Below are 8,588 nucleotides of genomic sequence, written 5' to 3'. Positions count from 1 at the left end.
GCCAGACACCAGGCTCCCACCCGTGTAGAGCCCAGCTGTGGCCCCCCTAGTCCAGGCACCCATCCCCCTAACACCCAGAGCCCAGCCGTGGCCCTCCCAGCCCAGACACCAGCCCCCTACTGGCCAGGGATCCACAGGGAGAAACAGCCTGTTGCTGGGTTCCAGGCTTGTGTGGAGTTTCCCGCACACCACCCTCTCCTTCCCTTGGGCATGCAGGGAACTGCAGTTGCCGGAAACTCTCTACTCTCTCCCCCGTCCTCCCCACCACCACAGTGTCTTCTGTGTGCAAGCAGGGCTCAGCGGGGTCCAGCGGCCCCTGCTCGTGGCCAGCAGCATTGCAGCCCATTTCTTTGCAGGGGAAAGGAAATTATGTGCAAAAAACATTAATTTCTGCAAAATTCTGCATTGCACAGTGACGTGACGCAGAATTCCCCCAGGAGTATTATTGTTCCCCCACTAGCAGAGTGATTGTCAGAGTAACTGAGTTCACCCTTTGTGGACAGATTGTCTCACTCCTTGTTATTCTCACTTTTTCCAGGTAGTGCCTAAAAGTTGTTATTTTTGTACCATTTTTCTCATTTAAAATATATTTATAACAAAGAGAAGGCACAAGGAGACAAAAAAATAGTGTCATTTCTGCCTCTGATGCTCAAAGGAGATGGGGTGAATTGGAGGGATTCGTTCCTTCCCCATCACCATCATGATACTTCCTCACCACTACAGCTTTAGAATTTATTCTATCCCTCCATCTCCCAAAGTGTCATGTGACACACTGTTCTTAGCTCTCTGTGCTTAGGAATCACATACTTGTAAGCACTGTAGATTAAAGTGTCACAGACCTAGAGGGGAAATTTGAGTGGATCCCAAAGCCAGTGTGATTGTTCTGATCTTAAATCCCAGTTTCCATTCTTGAAAAAGTGACTTTGGGGATTTTTCCTGCTGAGCGGATGGAAAGGCTGGCTGTTTTTCCCCATTTCAAGGATGCTAAAACGTTTGAAAATAATAATGAGGTGGTGTTGAGTAAAGCAGGTTTGCATGGATCATAGGAGAACACAGCGGAATAATTCGTCCTCCTGACTTTTGAATCATTAGATATACACTGTGAATTTCGAGAGGAGATTATTACACCCTCTGGAATTGTCAAGTTTCTCTGCATTGTGGATTTTTCTCTCTTTCCTGAATGCCGTTTGGTCACGTGATTGGATATTTTATTAGACAATGTGGATCAGATTTATTATGGACTTTGAAACAGATTACCATTTGCTAAAATAGTCTTGTGGTTTTTTTCCCATCCCTCCACGATGACATAGAGGAAATTATTTCAGTCACTGGGAGAGAATACTGCAATTTATTGGGCATGCTACCAAGGAACTAGTAGTGTATTTTAAATCTCTATATTGAAATAGTGAACACCACAAATGGTGCAACTAGCTGAAGTAATTGGATATGATCACACTGTTGTTCATTTGGTTGGGTCAGTATCGTTTCAGATGATCTGGGGAGAGAATTTTACAGTAAGTGACTTGGAAGGAGGCAAAATATTTGGTTCCCAAAACAGTTGTGGCCCAGGAAGATCCGTATTAAAGAATTTTGGGTCCCCCTGCCCACCTTCCTTAAACTAGACAGAACATGTGATAGACCATATGTAAATATGAGAACCTCTTCATTTATGATAATGATTGTTAGAGTTAGAGCTTCTCAGCAGAAAATTCAGAAGCACCACTGAAAGTGAAATGATTGTGTTCTTATGCTAACTTATACAGTAGCATAGTGTATTTTGAGTATTAGAAAGAATACAAGCAGAATTTGAATATAAGAATAAAAATTAGCCCGACTGAGTGAAAAAAAGCATTACCGTGTGCTGTGCTGCATGTTTCATGTACTGGAAGAAAACATGTTTGTTTAATATATTTTATCGTCTTTTGTTTGTTTAGGGTTTTTTGTTAACCACAGGTTTCAGAGTAGCAGCCATGTTAGTCTGTATTCACAAACAGACTGGTGTCAGACGGGTGTTTTGTTAACCACAGTTCTCCATTTTTACCTCATTTGTTCACTTTGTTATCTTTTTTTCAATAAACCTAATAATTATTTTTATAGACTGCTTCAGAATACAACATGCACCTGGTGTATTAAACTAAATTGGTTTGTTCAATTCTCAAATAAATTGTTACATCCAAACAATTTTTCAATCATTTTCATGCCCTGGGTGGAGAAAGCATTGCTACTGGGTCCAATCCTTCAGACTTTAGACTTTGAAATCAGTGGGATTAGTTGTGTGTGCAAGGATTGTACGAACTAGACCAACTCTTATTTTGCAACAGGTTTAACAGGGTTTTTTCTTTGTTTTGTTTTGCGTAATCAGTTGGGCATTGTGCCAAGACTCCAGTGATTATAAATGCAAATTTGTGTGTGTGTGTGACTCTTTCTCTCTCTCTATGCACACAGACATCTGAGAACCCAGGATAGAGCACCAGTCAGTAGTTTAGGAACACTCAGAGCAAGGGTTGCATCCCTGCCCATCTTGGCTAATAGCCATTGATGGACGGATCTTCCATGAACTTCTCTAATTCTTTTTTGAATGCACTTAGGGCTAGTCTATGCTACCACACTACATCCGCGCAGCTGCATTGCTGCAGCGTGTCTGGTGAAGAGCACTTTCCCGTCGGCATAAGCATTCCACCTCAACGAGAAGTGGAAACTGTATCATCGGGAGAGTGTCTCCCACCAACACAGATCGGTGTAGACCCTGCTTCAAGTTGATGTAAGTTATGTCGCTCGGGCGGGGGGGGGGGTGAGGGCGTTTTCACAGCCCTGAGTGACGTTACTTACATAGACTTAAGCAGCAGTGTAGATAAGCCCTTATACTTTTGGCCTTCACAACATCCCTTGGCAATGAGTTCCACAGGTTGACTGTGTGTGACGTGAAGGAGTACTTGCTTATGTTAGGTTTAAATCTGCTACCTATTCATTTCATTGGTGACCCCTTGTCCTTGTGTTATTTGAAGGCATAAATAACACTGCCCTGTTCATTTTCTCCACACCATTCCTGACTTTATAGACCTCTAACACATGCCCCCTTAATTGTCTCTTTTCTAAGATAACCAGTTCCAGTCTTTTTAATCTGTCCTCAGGTGGAAGTTGTTCTATACCCGCCATCATTTTTTTTGCCCTTCTCTGTACTTATCCCATCACTAACAATGCATCTCCCCTCCCCCTCACAGTGACACCCCCACGTCCCCTCCCTCTCACAGACCCTCTCCACAGTGACTTGCCCATGGGGCCACCTCCTCACAGTCACACTTCATAGCCTCTCCTCCTCACAGCCCCTCCCCTCACAGTGACACCCAGCATACCCCTCCCCCACAGCTTCTGTCCCTGACAGCACCCATGTTCCATCCCCCTCACAGTGACACCCAGCATAGCCCTCCCCCACAGATTCTCTCCCTGATAGCACCCATGTTCCCTCCCCCTCACAGCAACACCCAGCATACCCTTCCCCCACAGCCTCTCTCCCTGACAGCACCCATGTTCCCTTCCCCCGACAATGATGCCCTTTCCCGTCACAGCAGCCAATAGTACAATAGATCAGCAGCACATTGATAGTCTTGAAGCCTTGGGGAAGTTCTGGAAGGCTGCAAGGAAGCTAAAAAAGGGTAAATGGGGCAACCCAGGTCCTCGTAGGCCTGACATCGATCCTGGGCAAGATAATGGAGTAGCTGATATGAGACTTGATCAGCTCAGGAGGGTAATGTAATTAACGCAGGTCAACATGGGTTTATGGAGAATAGATCCTGTCAAACTAACTTGATATATTGTTTTCTTGAGATTTGGGGAATTTTGCATTTTTTGTAAATCCCAGAGTTTTGGCAATTTGGGGGTATTTTCAGAGACCACAGACTTTTGGTGATTTTTTTTCTTGATATTTCAAGGTCTCAGGGCTTTGGAGGACCCCAAGTTTTTGGGATTTGGGGGATTTTCTGAGGCCCTGGAACTTTTGGGATTTTTATTTTATATTTTATTTTTATTTTCTAGCCGCAAGGAACTTGAGATTTTGGGAATTTTCTGAGGCCCTGGGGATTTGGGGATTTATGGATGCCAAGAACTTTTTGATATTTTTGGGACTTTTAGTGGTCTTTACTTTGGGGATTTTTGGAGGAACTGGAAGTTTTGAGATTTTTTGCAGCCTGGGATGTTTTGGGATTTTGTGGCTTTTGGAGGGCCCAATGTGACACTCTGTATCTCGGGGGAACACCCTGCACTCCCATGTTCATCCTTATAATATGATTGTATGGTATCTAATGCAAAGTTTATTATGTTGGGTGTCTTCGGAACGCTCATGATGCAGTGAGCATTGTTGTTATAGTGATGTTATAGGTTGTAATTTCATGTATATAGTTATGAGACTGAAAATTTGTCCTCATGGCTTAAAACAAGCCCAGGCAAAACTCTCCAGGAGCAGAGGGGCAGTTCACACCTCATCAGGGCATGTATGGGACAAACCCAGCCCATACTCACAGGAAAAAAGGACACTGGCCCAGGCAGCAACAAAGGATCTGTTGGACTCTTGAGTGAGTCACCCCCGTTCCCTTAGTCAGTCAGGGACTATGATGAGGTAATGCTCACCTGACCCTGAAGCGGGGGGGGAGGGAATCCAAGAGGGAAAAAAGAACATGATAAAAGGAAGAGTGTTTCCCATGCTGGCTCTCTCTTCCACCTTCATCTACAGACATCACCACCAAGCGACTGAAGCACTGATCAAAGGGGAGATCCTGGCTGAAGGGCAACCAGACAGCCTGTGGTGAGAAGCATCTAAGTTTGTAAGGGCACTGAAAGTGTTAAGATCAGCTTAAAATGCGTTTTGCTTTTATTTCATTTGACCAAACCCGACTTCGTGTGCTTTGACTTATAATCACTTAAAATCTATCTTTTATAAATAAATTTGTTTGTTTATTCTACCTGAAGCAGTGTGTTTGGTTTTAAGAATGTCAGAGACTCCCATTGGGATAACAAGCCTGGTACATATCAATTTTTTTGTTAAATTGACAAACTCATATAAGTTTGCAATGTCCAGTGGGCATACCTGGACACTGAAAGACAGAGGTTCCTAGGGCTGTGTCTGGGACTGGAGATATTGCCTAGTGTCATTTGGTTGCACAATCCAAGGAGCAACTTACATGCCAGAGGCTGTGTGTGAACAGCCCAGGAGTGGGGATTCTCACAGCAGAGCAGGGTAAAGCTGGCTCCCAGAGTCAAGGATTGGAGTGCCCTAGCAGATCACTGGTCCAGATAACACCAGGAGAACGTCACACCCAGACTTCAGGGATTTTTTCATTTTTTGGAGGTGTCAAGGTTCCTTCCCCACTCTGAACACTAGGGTACAGATGTGGGGACCTGCATGAAAACCTCCTAAGCTTACTTTTACCAGCTTAAGTTAAAACTTCCCCAAGGTACAAACTATTTTACCTTTTGCCCTTGGACTTTCACTGCCACCACCAAATGTCTAACTGGGTTTTTTATTAGGAAAGAGCCATTTGGAAACGTCTTTCCCCCCAAAACCCTCACCAAAACCTTGCACCCCCCTGCCTGGGGAAGGTTTGGTAAAAATCCTCACCAATTTGCATAGGTGAACACAGACCCAAACCCTTGGATCTTAAGAACAATGAAAAAGCATTCAGTTTCTTAAAAGAAGAATTTTAATAGAAGAAAAAGTAAAAAGAATCACCTCTGTAAAATCAGGATGGTAAATACCTTTCAGGGTAATTAGATTCAAAACATAGAGAATCCCTCTAGGCAAAACCTTAAGTTACAAAAAGACAAAAAAACAGGAATATCCATTCCATTCAGCACAGCTTATTTTCTCAGCCGTTTAAACAAACAGAATCTAATGCATATCTAACTAGATTACTTACTAATTTCTAAGACTCCATTCCTGTTCTGTCGCTGGCAAAAGCATCACCCAGACAGACCCAGACCCTTTGTTTCTCCCCCCCTCCAGCTTTGAAAGTATCTTGTCTCCTCATTGGTCATTGTGGTCAGGTGCCAGCGAGGTTATCCTAGCTTCTTAACCCTTTACAGGTGAAAGGGTTTTTCCTCTGGCCAGGAGGGATTTTAAAGGTGTTTACCCTTCCCTTTATATTTATGACACACACCCCAAATCACAGATAGGGTAAAACGCTGCCTGGGATTTCTTCCTGGAGCTCTAGGAAAAAACAGAGTGAATAAGACACATGCACCTCTAAATATACTACCAAGTATATAAAGACTAACAATATTTTCCACATCTCAAGGATGATTTTAACCAGTTGATTCTGGGAAACTTTCACAGGAGACTTTTTTCAGAGTAGCAGCTGTGTTAGTCTATATTCGCAAAAAGAAAAGGAGTACTTGTGGCACCTTAGAGACTAACAAATTTATTTGAGCATAAGCTTTTGTGAGCTACAGCTCACTTCGTCAGATGCATTTGGTGGAAAATACAGTGGGGAGATTTATATACACACACAGAGAATATGAAACAATGGGTTTTATCATACACACTGTAAGGAGAGTGATCACTTAAGATGAGCCATCACCAGCAGCGGGGGGGTGGGGGGAAGGAGGAAAACCTTTTATGGTGACAAGCAAGGTAGACTATTTCCAGCAGTTAACAAGAATATCAGAGGAACAGTGGGGGGTGGGGTGGGGGGGAGAAATAACATGGGGAAATAGTTTTACTTTGTGTAATGACTCATCCATTCCCAGTCTCTATTCAAGCCTAAGTTAATAGTATCTAGTTTGCAAATTAATTCCAATTCAGCACTCTCTCGTTGGAGTCTGTTTTTGAAGTTTTTTTTGTTGAAGGATAGCCATCCTCAGGTCTGTAATCGAGTGACCGGAGAGATTGAAGTGTTCTCCGACTGGTTTTTGAATGTTATAATTCTTAACGTCTGATTTGTGTCCATTTATTCTTTTACAGAGACTGTCCAGTTTGGCCAATGTACATGGCAGAGGGGCATTGCTGGCACATGATGGCATATATCACATTGGTAGATGCGCAGGTGAACGAGCCTCTGATAGTGTGGCTGATGTGATTAGGCCCTATGATGGTGTCCCCTGAATAGATATGTGGACAGAGTTGGCAACGGGCTTTGTTGGAGGCCTCTGCAGCTTTTGGTATTTTAGGGTTTTTTGGAGGTTGGAGAGTTTTGGGGATTTGGGGGATTTTTGGAGGCCCCAGAACTTTTTGGATTTTGGAATTTTAAGGTGCCCTAGAGCTCTGGCAATTTTCAAAGAGCATGGAGCTTTTTGGATTTTTGGATGGCCATGGAGATTTTGGGGTTTGGGGGATTTTCAGAAATCCCAGAGCATTTGGGATTTTTTTTATTTTTGGAGTCCCTGCTGTGGAGCTTTTAGTATTTTCAGAGGACCCAGAGCTTTTGGGGGTTTTGGTATTTTTTTAGGCCCTGGATTTCGGGGATTTTCAGAGTCCCCCTAGTTTTTGCAATATATCAGATTTTTTGAGGCCCCGGAGCTTTTTGGATTTTCAAAGGCCCCAGAGATTTTGGGATTTGGGGCAGGAGAGGCAAACAGAGGGAGTTTGTCTGGGAACTGTCCGAGAAAAGCTACGGTGAGTGCTGCCTTAGGGGGGCTGTGTTGTGAGATGGTGGGGTGAATATCCGAGTGTCTGTCTGCTGTGACCATTTGTTTGACTGCTGCTAGTTGCAGCGACTGTTTGACCGTGTATGAGTTTGTTTGAAAAGTGTGAATTGAGAGTGCTGTGTTCCAGGTGGGCCTCGAGTGGTCAATTGGAGGGAAGGCTTTGAGCCGGAGTAACTGCTTTGAGCCAGCAGACTTATAAAAAAGCTGCCAGTTTTGAACTGAGTGAGCAGTGAACAAACAGAGGGAGTTTGCCTGGGGGGAGTTCCTACAGAGTTTTTGCCTTTCAGGCTCCTGTGAGCAGTAAATACAACACCTGAAGAGACTCTTAGAAGGAAGACAATATGGATAATGAGCGATCAGCTGTTGTGACCTGTGTGTGCCATGTGCCGTGTTTGTCTTTCTCCCAGGGGATAGAAGCGACTTCGTCTGTACGAAGTGCAAGCTTGTCTCCATATTTGAAGAGAAGGTTAAAGGACTAGTGACCCAAGTATCAACCCTGCATTGCATCAGAGAAAATGAAGACTTTCTGGATAGAAGTCAGTGTTTGGTAATGCAGGCACAGCATTCTGAAGAATCAGAGAGGGCAGTGCAGAACGGGGAAGAAAATTGGCAGCATGTGACCTCCAGAAGAAGAAAGAGGAGAACCCATGTACCCACGATGCAGATAGAGGTAAAGAAACCGTTTTCAGGCTCTCTGCACAGGTACTATGGTGGAGAATGGTTTGGCACAGTCATCTGAGGGATCTTTGCTTATTATTATGCCCTTTACTGTCAATACGCTTCATAGTCTGAGCAGGGCAGCCCCGGGGGAAACAGGCTCTGGATGCTGAACATCCCTCTCATCCAAGAACTCCTGACTTCTTCCCTCTGGAAGTAGTATTATGGTGAGCAGCACCAGGTGGCCCTTCTTGTTACACGGGCTGATAAGTTCTTGTTCAGTCTCTTTGGAAGAC

General features: G+C 44.0%; 1 long non-coding RNA gene across 1 annotated transcript; it reads left to right on the top strand.

The window, feature by feature from the left end:
- The first annotated feature begins 7 nt into the window (after window positions 1–7).
- On the top strand, window positions 8–2,407 carry LOC122457590. The gene is made up of 2 exons (XR_006277212.1): window positions 8–1,953; window positions 2,028–2,407. It is a non-coding gene; the product is annotated as an uncharacterized LOC122457590 (long non-coding RNA).
- The last annotated feature ends 6,181 nt before the right edge of the window (window positions 2,408–8,588 follow it).

This window comes from Dermochelys coriacea, chromosome 27 (genome assembly GCF_009764565.3).
Source record: "Dermochelys coriacea isolate rDerCor1 chromosome 27, rDerCor1.pri.v4, whole genome shotgun sequence".
In the NCBI taxonomy this organism is placed as follows: Eukaryota; Metazoa; Chordata; order Testudines; family Dermochelyidae; genus Dermochelys; species Dermochelys coriacea.
Note: the sequence above shows the minus strand (reverse complement) of the source record. Positions and strands in the feature narration are given on the sequence as shown.